General features: G+C 37.1%; 2 protein-coding genes across 4 annotated transcripts in view; one reads left to right on the plus strand and one right to left on the minus strand.

The window, feature by feature from the left end:
- The window catches only part of DCBLD2 (discoidin, CUB and LCCL domain containing 2), a 428,333-nt gene that overhangs the window by 64,630 nt on the left and 341,692 nt on the right, over positions 1 to 22,011 (plus strand). The window lies entirely within an intron of this gene.
- The window catches only part of COL8A1 (collagen type VIII alpha 1 chain), an 87,622-nt gene that overhangs the window by 53,738 nt on the left and 11,873 nt on the right, over positions 1 to 22,011 (minus strand). Inside the window, exon 2 of one of the 2 annotated variants that reach the window (XM_071433395.1) lies at positions 17,035 to 17,161. The exons of the other annotated variant lie outside the window; for it this stretch is intronic. The gene's annotated coding sequence lies outside the window, so the exon portion shown is untranslated. The remainder of the gene's footprint in view (positions 1 to 17,034; positions 17,162 to 22,011) is intronic. 2 annotated transcript variants of the gene reach the window in all.

Raw genomic sequence — 22,011 nt, forward strand, 5'->3', positions numbered from 1 at the left:
GGTTTTGCATGAGGAAAAACAAACAAGCAGTGGAAAGGGCTCATTCTTTTTCAAAAAGATAGATCATCAGGCTGTTCTCCTTCCACAAATTCTTTGTTTATCTTAACATTGGTCTTGTACCCAGGTAATGTGCCCTTGATTTGCCATGGTTAGGATAAGGAAAATATTCAAAAGAATTTGCACATGGAAACCTAGCTGAATTTTGTTGCTGACAGTGAGTGAGCAGTGGAAGGACCAGGCACGAGTATGTGCACTGCAGAAGAATAAAAAATTAAGATGATCTGAATAATTACCATTCCTCCTAATCAATTCAATGGGACACATATGCCACTGAGGCAGGATGCTGGATGCAGACAGTGCATGGGAAGGCAAGCTAGACAGAAATGTGGCTATTTCAGCCTAATAGCAACAATCTGGTATGCATGTTGGCTATGCCATATTCAGTCATGTTCTTAACATGGCAACCTACTTTTTCACTCAGCTTCTCTGGTAAGTCTGTTTCTCTGAGCAAATACTAGTAGGAGAAAACAAAATCCAGAAATGTTCATCTGAATTCTTTGACTGTCTTTAGGCTTCTTTGCTCAAGTTCTAAATGACAAAATGTTTTGTTGGGCACGTTCTTTGTAGCAGCCAGTTGCATCTGAATCCATCTGCAAGCAGGCTTTTAAACCTGTAATGGCAACTTCTGGCCCTTAAAATGCAAAGCTGAGCATTCCCTTACTGAGTCAAGAAAAAAAATTCTTGAAATATATGTCCTCATGTATGTCCATTAGGACATCTGATATTTTGAACATCAAGTATCAGATGCTAAAGTCAGAATCTACTTAAATAAAATTCTGATTACAAACTGATTACAAACACATTGTTAAGAGTAGAAGATAACACTTTAGTACAAATGAAGTGAAAAAGCCCTTTTTCAGGTTTTTCTAGTTAGGATTTTTTATGATCAGGATTCATATTTTGTCAGAGGGTTTACAAGAATCTAATAGAGCTATAAAAGAAGTTTTGTGGAAAAAAACATTCAGATCACTTAAACAGCTTTGAACACTTCTTTCCCCACAGGACAAAAGCTGTCATAGATCACTGTAATTTTATTCAAGGAAACATGGAACCCAAGTCAAAAATAGGTTACGTAATGGACTGAAGTTGGTAAATTCTTCCATCATGCTCAAACCCAGGGTAACATCCATGGGTTAAAATCTTAATCCATTTTTTTTGAGTCACTAATGTTAGCAAAAGGTAATTTCAAAACGGGATATAAACTCCTATCCCTGTCTGCTTTTTTCATAATGAATTATTCTAGAGATTTTTTTCTTTAAGACCAGCCTATCCTTCTCTCTCCCTTGCTCAGTCTACAGCCTAACCACAAAAATATCTGCTTTGTTAATGGAAATTACCTTTTGATGACACCCCAAGAGCTGTAGTCAGAGTTAGCCTACAAGGGAGTCCTAGCCTGATTTTACATGACAAGTTAAGCCAAAGAAAAATGTAATGAATTCTGGTTTTCTGCCATGCAGATCACCCTGAAGCAGAATGCTGGTTAAAAGTGAATTATGTGTGTATCATTGCTATTTAGTATCATTAGTCTAAACTGGGTTCTCAAGGAATAGTCTCATCAAACAGATATTCCCTGAAGAAAAATTCATTATTCTAAAACATATAACTGTCCTGTGACACTTTAATACAAACAAACAAAGCACAAAAGAACCCAACCAAACAGTCTGATGTTTGGAAGATGTGGTGTTGGAGTGGATACATAAATATTTATTTTTAAGTACATATATTTATGTATTTACAAGATACATAAATACAAGAGTAAGTTCCTAAACTGTATTATCTCACTGTATTTCTACTGATGTTCCCTTCCTACCTCAATCAATAGTAAGGAAGCAGGATTGGATCCCTAATGGTTTGTTTATGTATCACCCAAGATAGCAAGATTTAGATTTTCCAAGTTGCTATGTTAGCAGCAAAACCATTGAATTTTGATTTCTCCTGGATTTGCATTCTTTGCTTTTCTGAGGCCAAACTGAATGACTTACAGATGAATCTTGTCTGCCTTTCTGTCTGTGAAGATGCCAAGTTGTGTCTCTACCCCTTGCTCATCCACTGATTTCAGGAACTTGTGCAAGGATATGGTTTTCTTTTAGACTTTCAGGATGAGTTTCAAATTGCCCAGCAATCTCAAAAGTTATTCAGAGGAGGAATAGATGGATAGACCAGGAAACATCATACTAAATAAACATTGCTTTTTAAAAGAACAAACAAACAAAAACCAAAAAAAAAACAAGATCAAACAAACAAAACAATAGAAAGAAAGGTAAGCCCCCATATTTTACTTCTCACAAATAACACAGCATTAAGGACTTCTTGGACACTAAGTCCTGCCATCCATGCTGGAGTCTAAAACTGCTCAGAATGGCATCTGGCACCAGTGAACATGCAGGCTCAGCCAAGGTAGTACGGACTATCAGAATCCTTTAGGATTTTTGGTAGGATGGTGAGGAATTGCAGATCTTGCTGTTGGAAATGTGTGTATACTGTTTTGAATCACACCTACATGTAGATACATTCAAGATCTTCAGAGGTGCCAAAACTTTTGCTATCTAACTTGGCAAATATATCTTTTCACTTTTCTCTCCAAAGGAGGCTCTTGGTTTAGCTTGCATATCCTATACAGTGATTTAGCACTTTTTTAAAAAACTGGGGTTTTTAACACGTTGATGTAATTACAAAAGCATATGTGTATCACTTAATCCTTTAAACCTTTTCACTGAACTGAATTACATAGCATTTCTACAGCCAACCATATGATCACTTTAACACTGCATGTATATGAGGGTTACTGCAATAAATCAGATGACTCATTGGATATTTTCCCTTTGCTTCTGCTTCAAAATAAATTCCTAGTCACTTGGAAGAGGTGACAGTATATGCTTGCAAATGCAATGCATGCAGCAAGCAGCTGTAATAGTAATGCACTTTTTAAAAATGGTTGCTTCAGGTTAAAGATTACTTTGGTCCTGTTTCTGGTTAAACCTCTGCAATGTAAGAAAGCCCTGCTTTGAGGCAGAGGACATGAGTAAGGCAGTGTTTCTTGTGACAAAGGGTGTAGGCCTAACTCAAAAACTTTCAACTGTGGCAATGTATTTAGGTGAGGAAGAGATATTTGGAGCCAAACACTGCCAGAAAGTTACTTGTAGAACATACCCTACTCCTCTGCTTTACAGAGGCACTGGACTGCAACTTCCTACACAGTTCTTACCCTGGCCAAAAAGCAGGAATGAAGTGAAAAGTTAGAATTGCAAAGGAAAGATTTCAAATGCATCAAGTGCCTTAATTTTGACATTGTTTTTCATGACTTACTGCAACCTTTGCTCCTTTTTCCTTTGATGTTTATGTGTAATGAATGCCTCTGTGCAAATAAAACCCCCATAGGTATATGATACAAACAGAATTACTGGTGTTTGGCCTCTCCATTTCTGCTGCTGTAAGTACATATGCAATTCCTGCTGCCAATTCCTGTTTCATGGCAGGGGTACCTGCACAATGCTGTGTGTCTTCGCAAGACCAAAGCAGTGGCTCATTATGTTTGCAAGGTGCTCCAAGTTCCTCTATTTAAATGAAATTATATGTTAAGGGCTATTGATAAGCTAGAAGTTGAAATGGTAAATAACTGGACTCTCAACCTCTACAGCCTTACTCAGCTGAATACAGAACAGCAACAGCAATTAATTCTGTTGCCTTTCTTACAGATGTAATGTCATCAAGAGGAGTGATTGTCTCCCTTTTTTTTTTAAGTTGGGTAGCAGAAGCAACATCCTGAACATGGACTAGAAGTGATTGTGAGCTGGACTACAAAAAAATCTGATAGCTCAGTTAGTGTTTATTTCCAGATATCTGACTATTATTGCATTTTTAGCCATTTATCTTTTTCTTTTCCAAGATGTGACTCACTGAAGTATGTTTCCTAGCTGCACTGCAATCTTTGTGGTACAAAACAGAAACAGAATATGTCTGTATTTTATTTCAAACTTCATGTCATAAACATTGTGCAAAGACTCCGTGTAAACACCCTAATTGAGTTAGCATTTGAACTTACCATAGATTCATCCTTTAATAAATTTAAGGTCTTACAGATGCCAAAAAACCAGTCTGTTTCATTTAGCACACTGAAGTCTGGGTAGAAATAAATAAATGCTAATGTTTTTAAAGCTTCATATCCATAGAAAATGGTGAACGGTGTCCCAACAAATGATGTGAAAGCTGTTGTATAATCTGTTCCTATCACATTATGAAGAGCCCTTCTGCCTTTTGTCAGGAAGCACTTGTTGTAGTGTGATGCTTTGGCTACATTTATAATAGGAAATTACCTGAGTATCTAGTAACAGGGTGTTCTGGTTTAAATGCAGAATTTTCTTCCCTTTGAAGGGTGGATTGTCACATTGATAGGTTTGTGAATCGCACTGGCATCTGATGGAGGACTAGGGAATCTAGCTTGGAATATAAAGCTCTTTAGTTTCAGAGGTATACATTTAAAGTGCCACAAAGAAGAACTGATTCAGAACTAAACAGTCAAGTATTTTTGGCTTTGAAATATTTTCTAAAATTTTATGCATTAAATTATTTCTTTCATGGAAGAGTACATGTGTGCTTATGCACAGAAAGTAAAAGTACTTGTACTCCTTTTGTTGTCTCCATAATTATTTCCTGCCCTGTCTTGTATTTAGCAGTGGAGGTAGAAAGACAAGTTTGTTTCCTTTCTGTTTGGTTTGACAAAGAAGTGACTCAGAGCAAAAATGTGTTGGCAAGTCCAGTGACCTGTGAAATCAGTCAGAAATCAGATGAATCAGCTAAGGAATTAACTGCAGAAATACATTAGTATTTTTTTAATTTATCCTCATTTCTGCTTTAGCTGTGTTTCTGCACTGGAATCTTTCTATTAGACATTCATAAGAAAAGCATATTCTGAGTTCCCCTACTAAACCAATAAAACAAAAGTGAACTATCACATAAAAATTTACATATAGCTTAACAGGAACACAATTTGAAATGTTCAGTAGACCTTGCCATGGAAGTGGGAACCTGCTTTAAGAAACATATCGCAAAAGTACAACAATTGTGAAACCTGGATGAAATCATGGGATAAAACCAAAATTGTTTAAAAAAGAAGGAAGGAAAGAAAGACAACTTGTGTGAGAACAGGCCTGGAGTTCAGGTCTGCATGTTTATATTTCTGTAATTTTTTAGAGAATTTGCATCTCGAAATACCCTTAAAAAAAAGAAAGCAGTGTATCTGATAAAATATATCTCTCTGATTTGAGTGCAGTGTTCATGTCACATGGACAACACAAAGAGGGAGTCTGAACATCATGTGTCAGACTCACTGGACAAATATTACTACATAATGTAAATGCAAATGCTTTGGTACATTTAAAAAAGCAGATACAAATTTGAGGTCTTCCTTCCCTGTCAAAAAACCCAGAGTTTCTTTTTCTTTTCGAGAAACTGTCTTGACAGCATGGAATTGGGGGGCGGGGGGAGAAACAAGTGGAAACAGTACCTGCTAGTAGCACTGCATATTTATTTTAGCAACTCTTAGGTGGCTGGCAGAGCTTAAGTGTCATATTTGATGGAGAAGGGAGACCAAGTGTTATTAGTCAGTATGTTTGCTTTGTGTGGGAGCTGAAGTCACTGGAATTTTTTTTTAGAGGACTTGACTGTGACCTCCATAATCAGAAACTGCCTTCTGCTCCTCACAGTTCAGTCCTGTCAGCAATCATTCACACCCAAAGAGTGACAGTGGTTTGTATAGCTGTCTACAAAGCTGGGAGGGCTGTGGTTTTCGCAGCATTGCTAAAATACCTGACCAAGCTCTGTGGGCTGAGCTGGTGCTGCAATGGACAGCACAAACAGCAGTAAGCTTTTCATCAGCTTTCATGGTCTCTACTGCTTGCCACAACTTGTACTTCTAGTAGATTGGGTTCTATGATGTTGAGCAGCTAAAGGAGTTGGGATGAGGCAGCATCCATGAAATAAATGGCATGGAATATCAACTGAAACTTAAATGGAAATGATTTATGTCAAGCTGGCTTCTGTTGGAAGACCTATACTGACAACTGCTTATCCACAAAGGTTTTCAATTGCTCTGCTCAATGTAAAATCCCCAAGGCTTAATAAGGAAGGTGGTTCATACACATGCAGTGATACAGAGTCAATAAGCTGTCTACAACTGGATTAGAAGTCATTTGCCTTACAAGAGTTTTTCCTGGTGAACAGAGGTTCTTTTGAAGGAGAAGGGAATGAAGCAGCTTGTAATCTGTCTCTGCAGTGAGTCTTTTCCAGGAACAACATAATTGCATTAAAAAGAAGTTATTTTAGATGTGAAAAAATATTATAAACACATTACAGTTTGTTGTATTTACTTGATTTCATCTTCTTCAATGCACTGTTTCAAAGTAATGCCATCACTAAGCTTGGAAGCTGTTGTGAAGTATTTGTGAAAATGCTTCATGTGCTTATTCATGGGAATTTGGACTTAGAAAGCTTTTTCCCCCTCTGCTTTTATCAAAGTAGTAGCTCAAGCTGTGAAACCATCTGTCCCAGACAGAAAAGGAGGCATCATCCCTCTCCATTCTAAAGAATAATGAGAGGAAAACAGGAAATGCATCTCAAGGAAATGTTCCTCCTGTGTTCTAAAAGATGATGGCTTATTAAACAGACTTCACCTATTTTGCTAGGGTGAAAATCAAATAGCTTTAACTAGTGTTATATTGCCCACCTACATCTCTGTTTCATACCTACCTACCAAACTGATTGTGGTGTGTTTGGGGATGTGTGGTGCCTGGGTATTTTTGTGCGGTATTTGGGCTTTTGGGTTTTACTTTTTTGTTAGTTTTTCTGATGACAAATTCCTAAATTTGTAGATACACAAGTTCTTTGATTTCTGTGTATTAGGAAAAAAATAAGCTTTTGCTTTTTGTGGGTGGGAGTGGAAATAGTGCAAGTACCTAAAATTCCTCCTCTTTTCAATTTTATAGACCTCATACAAGTGTTGGCAAATACCTGACTGTTTTGCTGCTTGTATAGGAGAAAAAGCCTGTGATTCAGATTTCTCTTCCCTCTGATTCTTCAAGGGAATTGCGCTTCTTTTACTAAGTTTTATGACTAACTGTGCATTTGATTGAATAGCTGGAAATACTACAGATGGTAACTTCCATGCATAGGTCTAAGTTGCTCCTTTTTCCTTTTTCACAGTTCCTGTGACTGTTGATTCAATAGAAGGTATTTTTTTAATCTCACCACAAATATTGAGCTGATCTTAAGGTCTTTGCAGTGTTACTGTGCTGTCTCTGCCCTGAAGCTACTGCCTCAAGCCCTAACAGGAGGAGGCTTGCCCAAGCTGCAATTCTGTCTATAAAAATAACCTTCACTAGAGGTGGATGGTTGTTCTTCACTTCACCTTCTGTCAGGGCGCAACTTAAAATTTAGTTTAGGATGCCTCATCATTTGCTGTCAAAAACATTCTGTGGCATGGGTGAAGCTTGCGCACTAAAATGGGACAAGTTTTCTACTGCTTTCCCAGGAACTGCCTTTCCACAGTTTACTAGGAAATAATTAATTGAAACCCCAAATTTACCACCCATTGAAGCTGTGCAGATGTGCCCAATGGAGCTTCACTGCCCCTGCACTCCCAGGGAGTGCATCGCAGAAGTAGGAAACATTGTGTGCTGGTGGTACCAAAGGTTACTGTGTTGCAAATTAATAATTGAGCACTGCAAAACACTCTAAATTTTTTTCCCCCTCTTTTCAAAACAACAAGTATATCTTTTTCTACTTAGATCAAAATTTAAAAAGCCCCTTTTGTAAGACTGACCTATGTTTTAAAATAGAAATTGGATGTCAGCTGATGATCATCCAATTTTCAGTAATTCAGGACAAAAATCTTGCACTTCACAGGACTTTTGTTCTGCTTTTCTCCTTTTTGAATGCTTGTACAGTTCTTCAAATGAAGTGTGTAAAGATCTAATTTTTAACCTGGTTTTTTTTTTTTTTCACTCCAGATGTGCTTTATTCTCACTAATTAGCTTTCATTCCTGAAATTGGTGCTGAAGTAAGCAGCACCCAGGACAGTTTCAGTAAAACACAAAAGAAAAGACACTGATTTAGCTCTCTGAATTTTAAATGAAATAAGTTACTGATACAGCTTTTCGATCTCTACTTTTTTTTTTCTAAAAGAGCAGCAAAAGATTTATTAAAATTACATTGCTTTGTGTAAGTTACAAGATATAGATACTTTCCAGATTTTAACAAATTACTTGTAGAATTATTTCTTTTTCTCTTTTGGATGCTTTAAACACCTCCAAGAACAATTATATTTAAAGAGAAAGTTCATTCACTGTCAAAGGGATTCTGTCAGAGACACTAGAACAAAGTGGGGCTGAGGCAGTTTGGAGGAAATAATACTCCAACTCTGCCCTTCCATTTGTAATCAACATAAATGTGTCAAAACAAAGGACACATCCAAGAATATTTCTATCCCTTCAAAGACCCAGACCAAATTACAACCAAATTCTTTCGTCGTTTTTGTTTTATATCTGGCCAGTCTTTTGACTTAGATAATGGAAACTTAATTCTTCCCTGCTGCAAACTGTTTTGCAAGACCTATGACTACGAAGGCCACCTGCTCAAATCTGAAGAACAAAAAGATATTTAACATTTGTTGTTGTTCTCAGAAAATATCCCTGATAATTCTGGCAAGGCTTTTTCAAGACAAAGCTAAACCTCTAGTTCAAGAATGACATTTATCATGACCTGTAGTACAATGTTGTCATCAAGGTAGCAGACTGCTCAGGTTAAAACGCTGTATTATTCAATCTGACAAGCTTAACACTTCCACTCAGCAAACCCTGCTTAAATTCCTGTCTTGACCTGACTATACAGATGTCTAAAACCTTTAGACCATATTTGAACCGGGGTTTCCTGGGAACCACCAGCTTTTGCAGGAACTGCAGAGGGATCTCTTCACTGAGACATGCCAGGATTTCACAATGCTGAGTCTGCACACAGCCTGCTGAGTGGTAATAAATCTTTTTCCACAACTACTCTGTCAATAAGAGAACTGCTTGGGATGAGTTGCTGTGGGCTACTGTGTTTGTAGCATTACTGTGAATATTGTACCTATATGTGATGCTCTCCTGAGCACATCCATCCAGCACAGATGGGTTTGTATTCAGTCTCCACTGGGCCAATGTTTTTCTCTGTATTTTTCTGCTTTCTTCAGAAAGCAGAAAAAGCATTCTTTCTTATGTTCACTTATTTAAAGGGGCTAATCACTAGTGACATAGTGACATTTTTCACTGAAGGATGTTCATTCAGCAGTCCTTCTAACCTGATCTGAGGCAGTCAACATTTGGTTTCAACAGATATTCTCCCCAAAATTCATACTGAAGAACTGAAAATCTTCCAAGGTAGTTAAGTACCTTTCAGGTGCATCCTGCCCAGCACACAAGGACCAGCACAAGGAGCCTACTAGAATGTTCTCCTAAAATTGTCTGCTACAGGTTTCCATACTGTGAAATATCCTATTCTGGGAATATCTGTTCTGTAGGCAGCGTGTCCCTTCTGGATTCCTGAAGGGCTCTGGCACTAAGGAGGAGGAAGAATTCTTAAGTGGCAGATAAAGTAAGAAGAGACAGGAAATGCTTGATTGAAGAGAGGGAGGATAAACCTGCCTGACAGAGTGCCAGTATGTGTCCAAAGGAAATGCTGGAATCTCCCTTCTGAAGGGACTTCAAAAACTAAGCATTAGAAAATGTACTGCAGGGAACAATACTGCATTGGGAGGAAAATGGGATAGATGATCTAATTGTTTTCCATCTTGTCTAACTCTGAATAATCCAGGTCTCTTTAGCTGCTCCTTTTCCTACTAATTTCCAAAATATTCTAATTTGGGAATTACTTATTTTGAAAGAAATTATATTAATAATTATTTATTTTAATCCATTGAGTCTGAGGTGCAGCATATTCTGTAACCGACTTTGAAAATTTGTAGCTAGGTGTAGTATTAAACTCAGGCAAATATATATAGATACAGCTTGTTTCTACAGGGTTTATCTGCAGAGTTTTGGGGGCAGTCATACTCAACTGTTTGGTGGTGTGATATGAGTAATTCTGTACAAGTAAATCTGTAAAGTTTCATAACAATCTTTGAAGAGACTTTGAATTTCCTTTGTTCTCATGCTATCACAGATTTTTCCTGATACAATGACAGCAAGTGTCCCAGTATCTATATGGATGTTAGTTAGCATGACAAGCACATACTATCCTATTTGTCTCTAGCAGGCTTGGTAGTATTCATTCATTTATCAAGGGAACAGAAATAGAAAGGATATTTTTGTTGAATTGGAAATTCTACAAGATTTGTTGTGCTGTTCACCCACAAGGTTTAAGGCAATTTATTTGTGCAAAGAGCCTTCATCTTTTCCCTTATTTCTGTAGTCCAAATTTGGTGTAGTTTGTATTGTTTCTATGTGACTTTTGATTTTAGCTTCCCATTAAGAAAATTCTATATATAAGCATGTGTACACTTGCATAAATATTAAACAAAGCATCAGGGAGATACTTAATTCTATCCCTGGTATGAAATGTATACATTGCTTTAACTCCAGCCATTCACAGACTGAGATAGCTGAATCAGATCTCAGGTTCAGCAGGTTACGCTGAACCTTATCTTATTGCTTATCTAAGCAATATGGTTGTCTCAAACAGCAAGACTGTAAGTTGTTTAAGAGAGAATTCATATAGCTCTATCCTTGAGTTCAGGGAGGTGAGCTAAGCAGATTTCAACATGCTATTACTTCACAAACACTAACCAGTTTATCATCCTAGCTCGTATATTAAGGAGTGTATCACCAGCATGTTTTCACACAAAGAAATTGAGACGCAAAAAAAATTGTACTCAGGCTTACATAAGCAGTGGGTGACCTTGCTGCTGATCACTGAAGTATTCAGGGAAAGTTATGTGCCTCATGAATGTGCATACAGATTATGCATCCAGGTCCTGCACTTGAAAGGCAGACTTTGGCATGCATGGTACCCTGACCCCAGAGATGTCGTTTCATAATTTACTCAATCAGTGACATGTAGCTCATTCTAAAAACACAATACCAGCATGAACTTTCATTTAGAAGAAATAGTATCAAGAAGCTACATCCAACTAAGTTTCTACCTGTTAAGAAGAGAACTGATTCTCTTTTGGATCTGAGGCATTATGATGACTTGTTTAGGATAGACTTTCAAGGTGGCAATTAATGCTAAGATCCAGTTACTTTTGCTAAACTCACAAAATTGTTAATCCCTTTGTGAATTTATTATGGAGAGCTTGTATTAATCATCACAATGAGAAACTTTTTTGAAATGTCCAGAATTAGCTAGGATTCATGATGCTATTTAGTAATTTGAGAAAATGAGCTTGCATTTAGCTCCTGTCTCAGTGAAATTTGTACAACACACTCAAAACAAGAGCATCCAGCAGTAACACAGAATGTTCTTAATCAGAAAAAAACTTACTGTGAGCCAAGGTTCAGCCTAAAAAAGAAATAGGAAGCTTGCAGCTAGCTCTCTTTGTGAGCTTCAATAAACCTGTCCATCAGTATCTGTTCAGCAGTTCTCTATGCTGAGGAACACCTAAATATTGGTCAATATAAATTTAGCCTGTAAACTTCTGTCCTATATACCATAACTGTTCATGATTCAATTATTTTGTATGTATTATAACTCTTGAAATAATGTTGTTTTAAATATAGCTGGAAAAAAATCTTTAGGTATAGGACAAGAAGGGCTAAACTAATGAATAGTTTATAAAAATGTGAAATAAATGTTAATTCATCATTTACAGTTGGTAATAATAAAGTACCTGGAAGAGCTAAATGGAAATAAAATTGCTGAGTCAGTTTCAGCTCTGTCCAACACTTTTTGAAATAACTGAGCTTTTTCTAAGAGACCTGACTGATGTTTGAATAGTCCTTTGGGTTGGGGAAGATTCTTCTTTTGAACTGAAAATATTTTCAGTCTTTTTAAACTTCCTTCTTCTTTTATGCACTAGAAGTTTAGCTATCCTGAAGCACTTCAGTAAGAACAACACACTTCTGTTTGGTCTCAACATAAATGAATTTGAAAACCTATGCCTAGCAACCACAACAAGAAGATGCTATTGGTTTGGGTTTTATTTTTTTAAGGTTTTATTTTTTCACTAACACAACCTTGAGTTTGAGCATCTGATGGAGGGAATGATTCTTCTTTTTCTAATTAAAAACCTATCTTTGAGCCTCACTCTATAAAGGGGAAATTTTCCAGCTGTGTCAAGCTATGTGCTTGAATCTTCAAGCATTTTGACAGCCTTATGTATTTTCTCCCTGGCCCATGTGAAATCAAGAATTTCCTATTGAGGACATGATTGCAAGTTTACTGAGCTGAGAGACTTTTTTTGAGTATAGATTCAAGCCCTTTAAAAAGGTATCTTACCCTAAAGAATGTGCAAAACCTTTCTTAAAATATGCTTATGATTGCCAAAAGAAGGGACTTTTCATGAATACATGTGAAATATTCAACAGGAATGAACTGCTGCTCCAGCTCTGAAAAAAGACTGTACTGAGAAAGAAACTTTGCCAGATGACACCAGGTCGTGAAGTGCTTTGTGAAAAATGTCTTGGCCTGTTCTAGTTACTGATGCAACTTGCTTTCCACTTCAGTAACACCAAAATTTCACAGTTGGATGATGCCCTAGAGATTATCAGGAACACTAAGAAAAATTTCCCATCACCTCTGATTAATTACCCAGAGCAACAAATGTTCCCCTGGGCCACGCTTTGTCTCAGCTATAGATAAGCACTGCTGTGTGGATTTTAATGAAGTGCAAACTCTGTAGCAAGTAGGACAAATTCTCCACTGCACCATGTGGTCCTGCTGTAAATCTAGAATAATAGCAATTGCTCTCTAATATAATAGTGCTAAGAACTTTAGGGTTACTGATTCAAGTGTATTTTGAGGTGGGGAGGATGAAAGGAGGGGAGAAACACACTAAAAAAACTTCAGCAGAAATTACTTTAATGTATAAGAGTTATTTGTAGAGGAAATCATGGACTATTAGCATTAGCACAATATCTACGAAAAATCTCCAATCCTTTCTACAGCATGAATACCAACTTTTTTTCCTTGTTAAATATTTCTTCTTTTAAGTATTTTTTTCTTTTTAAGTATTTATTTTTTATATCTTTCTACCAGTTAGTGCATTTAAAGTATTCGTTAGTGGCCATAGGAATATACAGTAGGTTATCCAAAACCAATGTGGTTTTTTAATTAGAATAAAATACTCCTGTGTTATAATCAATATGTTACAGGATATAATTAGCTCATAAATATCATGGTCACATCAGGTTAGTACATTGAGAATTATTCATAGCAGTTTAGATCTGTTGTTAGATATGGGATGTGTGTCCTTCAATTGGTTAAACAAAGTCACTGCCTTTTCCAACATACCTTGCCTTCTTTATATTCCCACAACTGAAGAAGAAAAAGGGTATTTGTTTAGCAACGCAAAGGAAAATTCATTTGGGACATATTTTTGTTTTGCCAATTCATGTGTTTCAGTGTCTTTCTTCTTCCTTTTTAGCCCTAAGCTGAAGCACAGCTTTGCTTAACGTTGCAGTGGAGGGTGTATGTGTTTTGAACCTTTTTTTTCCTGTTATTTGTACAGAACTCAAGTTTGAAAGAGCTGGAATAATAGAGACACAAGTGTCTCTTAAAAATCTGCATAGTTTCAAAATTTTGTGTAGACTTGTCTGTAATCCTCTAGGAAGTCCTCTGTGAGTAGGGAAGCATAATTTGTCTCTTTATAGATAGTAAATGCAGAAGTGGAAAAGCGACACAACTGTAGAAACAGACAGATGGTCCCTAATCTTTAATATGAAAAAGGATCAAGGGTGGTGGTGGTGGAATAAAAGAACAACTTAAGCAAACAAACCGAACCAAACAAAAAGAACCCAACCCAAAACAATTGCCAGAATACCTATCAGGTTTACTACTGAGTTTATCCAAGGAAAAACTTTGATGATTCACAAGTAGCTATTAACTGCCAATCTTTTCACTTTGCTTGCTGTGCATGTAGTGCTGCCCATCACCTGCTGTTAATTATAACATCCTATAAATCTAATGTTAGAAGACTAGCACGGGGACACAGTGCCTGCCCTGGCTTAATGGACACTCTAGGAAAAAAATAATTTTTCAAAATGTATTCCTGGACAAGCTTCTATGAACTTGGCATTGTTATGGACTGATATTCTATTAAGAAAAAACACAAGTGAGTGCCTTCAAACAAATAAGGTGCTGGCTTTTTACAATCATTGTGGTTTCAAACACCATATCAAAAACCACTATGATGGGAAGCTATCATTTAATAAATCAAAAAAGCTTACTCGGTAATAAATATTTTCTTAGAAACCACAATATTCTCTTTTCTATGGATCATATGACTTTCCAGTTCCTGAATTTTTTTACATCACTGGACTAACAAAGGAATGTGGGAAATAACTCTGCATGGTGGAATCATTCAGTTAAGTTATGCCTACACTGTGGCTAGAACGACTTAAAAATATGTGATTTCAGGCATATGCGATCAAATTATTCCCTTTTTCAGGTAGCCACAAGTTGGCTGAATTTAGCAGTGCTACCTTTCTGAGATAAAGAAAGTGTTTAGTTTTGACTAAATAATTTAAATTTAATTTCTTAGCTTTGTATTCTACAAGGGGGTGAGTAGTATTTCCATCTCCAGTATAGAAAATAGTTTCTTGCCTGTACGGGCTTTGAGCATTAAAAAACCACAACAAACTAAAGAAGGCCATGAATTACTGCTGTTGACTCTGTTCTATGTTAGCTGCTATTCGGGTAACTTCCACTTATATTGATAAATCAGCCTTTGTAGTTAGCAGTGAAAAGAAAGCCAGCCAGTATTTAAGATAAAATAAACATGAAAGAAACTGTACAAAGACAGATTCTGCTCTCAGTGACAGCAGTCTAAATTCAGATTTGGTCTAGACACAAGTACTGTAAAGACTTGCACATAAACATCTATAAGGAACATACTGTTGCATTTACACAGATGTATTCTCATGTGTCGAATAACCCGTAGACATAAAATATCAAATTGACTGGCACCTATCTATTGACATTACAATAGACTATCAGGTGGTCTTAAATATTCAGTGACAGGCTTTGCTGGAAACATACATGCACTTCCATACTTACAAGTATTTGTATATCAATTAATACGTAAGTAAGTTTCACCTAAAGAATAGAAGTAATAAATTCTTCTGTAAGTAATACTGCTCTGTACAAAAGTCCTTCAAGTTTTCCAATGTCTGCTAAGACAGGCATAAAAAAGTTTATACAAAGTCTGAAGAATCACCTTGTTTTACTGGAATCCCTTTTATGATGCGCTTCTCATGCAAAGACCACCGTATTCCATTTTTTTGGTTCCACAATTATTCAATATTCTGAATTTTTGTGTTCCTGGGTGTGAGATTCTTTTTCTAATGAAGTGCAATGTGGACATGAATATACTTGTATAGCTTCAATGACTTACTGGCTCTGCTTGCTGGTAAAAATATGGTTTTGATTATCCTTAAAACTCTTGATTCAACCTACTTTGGGGAAGTTGAGCTATATTGTTTTTTACTGCTCATTTGACATGGTGTGCATTCTAGCTGAGATCCAAGGTACTGTACAGTGGACTCGCATCAAAAGAGAAACTGGTGCAGCAAACCTTGACTGGAAGCTGAAATGTAACTTAAGGAATATTAGTAACAGAAACCTATTGAAATCAGAATTCTGGCTTTAAGCAAAGAATTTCTCAGCAGTCCAAAGTGCTGGTTTAGGAGACGGATAGGACAAAAATTGCTGAAAATATATAAGAAATATGAAGCCTTGGAAAAAAAAAAATAAAACTTGGGTATCATTTGTTTAACAGACAGGCTTTAAATGACCTCAACGAACTATGTTCCATGTTGGTTACTGTTTTGTAATGGAATTCTAGTACTTTGAAAGCAAACATGGCGCCTGCAGCAGCTTTGTTAGATATATCTATCCTCTAGCTGATCTTTCTGTGCTCCTAGCTCTGCATTTTATTTCTTTTTGTCTGGAGTGGTGATTTTTTGACAACCTATTTAAATCTTCAGGATTCATGTTAATATGCTATGAATGTTGTGCAATGCTATTAGGGTGCAGAATTATTAGTACCCTATGTATTAGTACAGAAAGTCACAGAGCTCCTGTTAATACCAACCTCATCAAATGTAATATCAATTTGGAATATGTTAAAACTGACAGTATCTTGATTACTGGTGTGCCAGGAAAGGAAAAGATACTTTCTGAAAATCTTCTTTACCTAGCTTGGTTCTGAAGTTAATTATAGCTCTGCATGCTTATGGGCACGCCTCAGAGCCACCTGCTTAGGTTGTATTTTTTTACTGCAATTCTGCAGTTCAGTGCCATCCTGTCTGCATCCTCAGCTGCATGTTCCTGTAACACACTGTGCCTACATCATCCCTGTGATGCTGAACTGCTGTGAGCAGTTCCATTCTTGAGGGAAAACATGACACTGCTGACCAGTGACTGGCGGGCTTTCTGAAAGGCACCTTTCCTGCTGAGTGAGTCATACTTATGAAGTAAACCACTGTAGGATGCCTATCCCAATGAGCAGAAACTGATCTCAATTGGTGTCTGAAAAGAAGATTATGTCATCAGCAAAGCCTCCCTCTCTCAGAATACCCTGACATCTTCTGGCTTTGTGAATGGAGAAGTTCTCATCTCTGGCTAGAGGTCAGCATTCTCATGTTCTTTCTACCTCTTGTCTCTGAAGATTTTTGACAAGATAGATCCTTTTTGATGGCAGTAATTTTTCTTAGGAAATGGAACTTAGGTGTGTTAATTGCATTGTTTCAGCATTAGACTTTTTCATTAATTATGTCAGAAAATTACCTCAGTTTAATAGAGGAGTACTTCACTATATCAATTCTGATGTCCAGACTACACATCCAGTATTGAAGAGATCATAACAGTGCTGAGTATCAAATTTGAAGGATTCTGACAATCTGCATTTTCTTTTCTAGAAAGAGAAGGAAGAAAGAATGTATGTTAATAGCCTTCAAAAAGGCAGGAGAGCAAAAAGATATTTTTGACTTGAATAAATAAGCTACTGAGAGTTTATTTTATTTTCTTATTTTAAAATTTTTGACATAATCAGACATTAATACATGAAATAAACATGAAACAGGCAGGGAAAATTGTGTTTAAAACTTGCTCAGGTTACAAAGGCACCATGAACAGCTCATATTTTGTTTTGTTCTCTTTTTATATGTAATATCATCTGCGTTCCTCCCCTATGCTTTGGTGCAGCTCTATAATTCACAGAAAACTGTGTTATTTTCTCACTGGACAACTTTGTATATTACAAAGGATCATTCTTTCTAGTTGTACACAACTAGTTTTTCTCTCCTCAACAGGAGTCAGTTTCAAGCTTGGTCAGAATTTTAAACAACCAAAAGCTGGAAAGATGAGAGAGAAAATTGAAGTACTTCAGTGTACAGTGTAAGCTCTGGTTTATCACAAAATACCAGACAACAAATTGCATCAATCAAAGCTAAAACCAAAGTAGTTTTTCCTCTGCCTCATAAATGAGTAACAGTCGACAGCTCTGGAATGTGCACTCCTCTCCTATGAAAACATTTTTCCGCTCTGCCTTTTCCAAAACTCAAAAGTTCAAAGCTAAACTACTACATGTTATAAAAGAACAAATTTACCATGACACTTAAACAAAGACATGAGTCAGTGTATTCAGATTTCTTGAGAGAGGAAGGAGTTATGTTTCTTGTTAAGGCAAGGTTTGCAGTAAAGAAGTTATTTTTATAGTTTTATATATCTCCCTTTCATTATTTATTCACACAGATGTTCTGTTTTACTGCACAGTTAAAGCTGTAATTCACGCCCTCTTTGTAATGGATATATTAATTGAGGTTTGCAACACTTCTCCTCAGAAAGCAAAATATGAACATCCTTTTTAAACAAATGGGCTAATGCAATCACAGACATTAGGACATTTGCTTCACTATTATTTAGGATATCCATGGCAGTCTGGGAACCTCAGCAGTTTCTCTTTGCTCTGAAGAGTGCTACTTGTGTTCTTAGAAATGGCATGAGCAAGTGGCCAGCATGTATGTTAACAGCAGAGACAAAATGAGGTGGCTGTGGACAACCTATATCTGGAATAAAATGTGAGCAATTTTGTGTCCTCTTAAATGTGAGATGTAGAACATAATAGATTAAGCAGCTGAATTACTGTATGTAGTTTTTAAAGCTGTCTAGGAAACTTGGAACACCATTTTCATTTATTTGGAACAAGTGGTTGACTCATTTGTCTGCCTTGAAAAACCTCTACAACTGTTCCTGACTGGAATAAGATGAATATTCTGAAAGTCATTGCTCTTGTGAAACAGGAAAGAAGTACACAAAGTCCCAGAGCTCTTGTTAATACTGAACCTCACTGAATGTAATATCAGTTTGGAATATGTTAAAGGACGCAAACTTCTCCTAGGTACTGTAGCAGCTTTAAAATGTCCACTCTTTCAAGAAGATAGATGTGGCCAAGTCTTGTCCCTTGTGGATTTTGTCCTTCATACAAAATTTGGGGCAGCTAGATCAAAGGTCTGCTCTAGATTCAGACCTTTGACACTGAATGTTCTATTCAGTAGGACGGAACCAAAATCAGAAAATCCTTGAGCATGGAGAAAACTGACATATCAAACTGTATCCAACAGCCCTTGCACACCATCAGGATTGAGTTTTCCCTTATTAATAAATATGTAAAGATTTATTAAGTCAGTCTCTAAAAGCATCGTTTAGCAACTGTAAAGACAATATGCTCAAATTGAGGGGCACAATTTTTTTTCTTCAAATGTAATTTTTTTTTCCTGGCTGGTTGCTTTACCTATAGTCATAAGTGCTCTTTAACCTTTTTATTCTATTATATTTCACATGGGAATACAGAGAGGCTTTAATGCAATTAATAAATAGGGTTTTAAAACTTTTAACTTTTTAAATTGGAATGTTTTGATTTTTCATTAGTCTGTTTTAGAGGCCTTTAATGAACTGTACCATTGAATTTAATGTTGATTATGACAGAGATCATCTGTGGCAAGTAACATTTCTAGTTAGGGAGAATGTCACAGTCAGTTTTGTTGGATACAGGCATGTCAGACTGGAGATAATGGCTAGAAGCATAAGTCACCTGAAGAGGGGAACATGCATTAAGTGGCCCACTGGGTAGATGAACCATGTTTGATAAACTTTGGAATAAGGACAAAAGTGAACTCTCCTTGATAAACAATAAACTAATTTAATTTTTAGTCATCATGCGTTAAACTTTCAAAGTTACTAAGAAAGCAACACGAGGATATAAATGTCATTGAGCAATAGAGGTCAATTAGGAGGCAGTGCCTCGATACAAAGAAGGCCGCTGATTAGTACCAGGCCAGTGGTAGCTGTGCTGGCCTCCTATGTGCAAACAAGGATGAAAAGGGGTCCCTGCCCCCTTTCCCTGGAGCCAAGCACAGTGCTCACCTACGAGCAGCTTTCTCTGGCTACATGGGCAACACAGGCAGCAATGCCTTACACGTTCTGGACCAGTCAGAACCACAGTTTGGGCAAAATCAGTACCAAACAGTGCAATAAGGATCACACAGGGCAAATATATTCCTTTGGCTCTTGCTTCCACCTCCCATGTTATGCAAGTGAGCAGGGCAAGGACTTTCACCAGAAGTTAGGAAAACTGTGATTTATAATGTTGGTGGCAGGTGGAACAGGGAAGACTGTGGGACCAAGGGAGCCAAGTATTTTAAGCATCTGTTATAGGCCTGTGCCAGATGCAGGATACCAGACAAGATGTGCCATTTGTCTGTTCTTGAATGGAATTTCCTATGTCCCTAATACCAAGCAAACTCTGTTTACTTATAATGTAACTACTTCTGGTTTTGTAGAGATGATTTACAGCACATTTCATCTTTTTACTTTCACAACGACATTTAAACTCTTAAAAAGTTATTTATTTAGCTGTGTAAATTCAGTCAGGAGGCTGTTTTGCTTTGTCATGAGTGAATCTGTAAGGCTGGAACACTACTCAGTTTAGGGAGGGTGCCTTTTGTAGTTTTATGAAGTACAAATTTCTCTTGTCTGGGTTAAAAATGGGGACTTGGGTTCTTACAAGTCCTGTGTCAGGCAGTGATTTCAAGTGATTGTTTGCATGAGCACAGAGAGAAGAATGATTTGGGAAATGCTGACTGTTCTCTCCTGACAGTGAATTTTCTTCCAATTCTAAGTGATAATATTTAATAAGTAATTCCAATTATTTCCCGAAGGAATAAGAAGGAATTTATAAGCAAAACATTTTCTCAGAATATCTAAATTCAAAACAACAGCTTCCTAGTGGAAATTCAAGCATTAGTAGTAAAAGGAAATGTTTCCCAATTCTTGGAGTGCATTTCTTGACAAATTTTGACAGAAACACAGTCTTCCCAGAGTAACAGCATCTCATAATGAGACTGATTATCTGGAGTTGATTATCCTACCTTTAAGTCTCTGTACAATCTTGTTAATACAAAAGATGTAAGCCACAAATTACATTTAAGACCAGGAGAAAAAGTTGGTGCTGATATATATAGCTCGAAAAGCAAATTGGAACAGCCCTACTGTCCCAAGACCTGGACTCCAGAGTAAGCCAATTGCACAGAAGGGTCTATCTTTTGCATATTGACCTTGCTTACTGTCAGCATCCTTCCCTGTCACCAGGGGAATTCCTGTTTGCTCTTGCTCCAAAGGCACATCAGGCTTGACTATCAAACCTGCCAGCCTTTTTCACGGGTCCTTTCTGGTACCTCTGCTTCAATATCACATCTCCCAGTCCTTTACCAGCAGGCTGTGTCCTAATTACCACACTGCTCTCTGAACTAAGACCTTTCTTTGAACTGGTGCTAGATTTTGAGTTTACAGGCAGTGACACCCAAGACAGACTTCCTGACCTGGCCCTCAGCTGACCCCAGCTTTTTCACTGAAATGCCTTGGTTTCTCTTGGAAGGAAAAGAGAATTTAAAATAAAGAAAAATCTACAAGATGGAAGAAGTGAAAAGTTGTAGTGATGAATTTACTAACAAAACTGTAAGGCCCACAATACAACTAATCATAAACCAAGTTCCTCCGTGACATTCCCTCTAACATTTTAGGTCACAACATACATCAAAGCATGTGCCGTTAACTGCCTGCATAAATGTGCTTCATGAGCTCATCCTTTCCTGCCTTACTTTTTCTGTTTGTAAAGCTGAGGCTGTATTATTAGACTGGGGCAGTAATCTGAAGTCCAGCTTCTGACAAGAGTTAGAATAATTACTGCAGCACATGTCAGAATCAAGTGAAAGCAGCCATTCAACAATCAAAGTACAAACCACAATCATCACTTATGTTGTGTGCTATTGCAGGTACAGAACCAGCAAAGCAGAAAAATGTTCACACTTCTAGATGTAATCCTCGGTTAGGAGAGTATCTCCCTCCCCCCATCCCCCAAAAAGATCTTTCTAGTACACTTTTCTGGTTTTAGCTGCAGCTAGAAAAGATACAGCTGTGGTTTCTGGCTTATACAGCTTGAAGCTTGAGCTCAACATTCAGCAACAGCTTAGTCTGAGCTGTTTTACAAAACTATTTTTCTGTAAACATTTTCATTCAATATGTTACCATGTGATATCTGTGCTCCCTTAAAGCATACCAGTGATGTGTGCCTTATCTTCATATTGCCTGACTGGTCAAATACTTACTTGGGAGGTGGTCTGAAAGCTGGGGACAGAGGCAAGACAGAGAACATTTAATGAAAGCTGGATTCTGACACAGAGTCCTGGGATAGTCCAACAAGTCGCT

This window comes from Agelaius tricolor, unplaced genomic scaffold (assembly GCF_023055355.1).
Source record: "Agelaius tricolor isolate 1412-34295 unplaced genomic scaffold, bAgeTri1.0.p SCAF_9, whole genome shotgun sequence".
NCBI classification, from domain to species: domain Eukaryota; kingdom Metazoa; phylum Chordata; class Aves; order Passeriformes; family Icteridae; genus Agelaius; species Agelaius tricolor.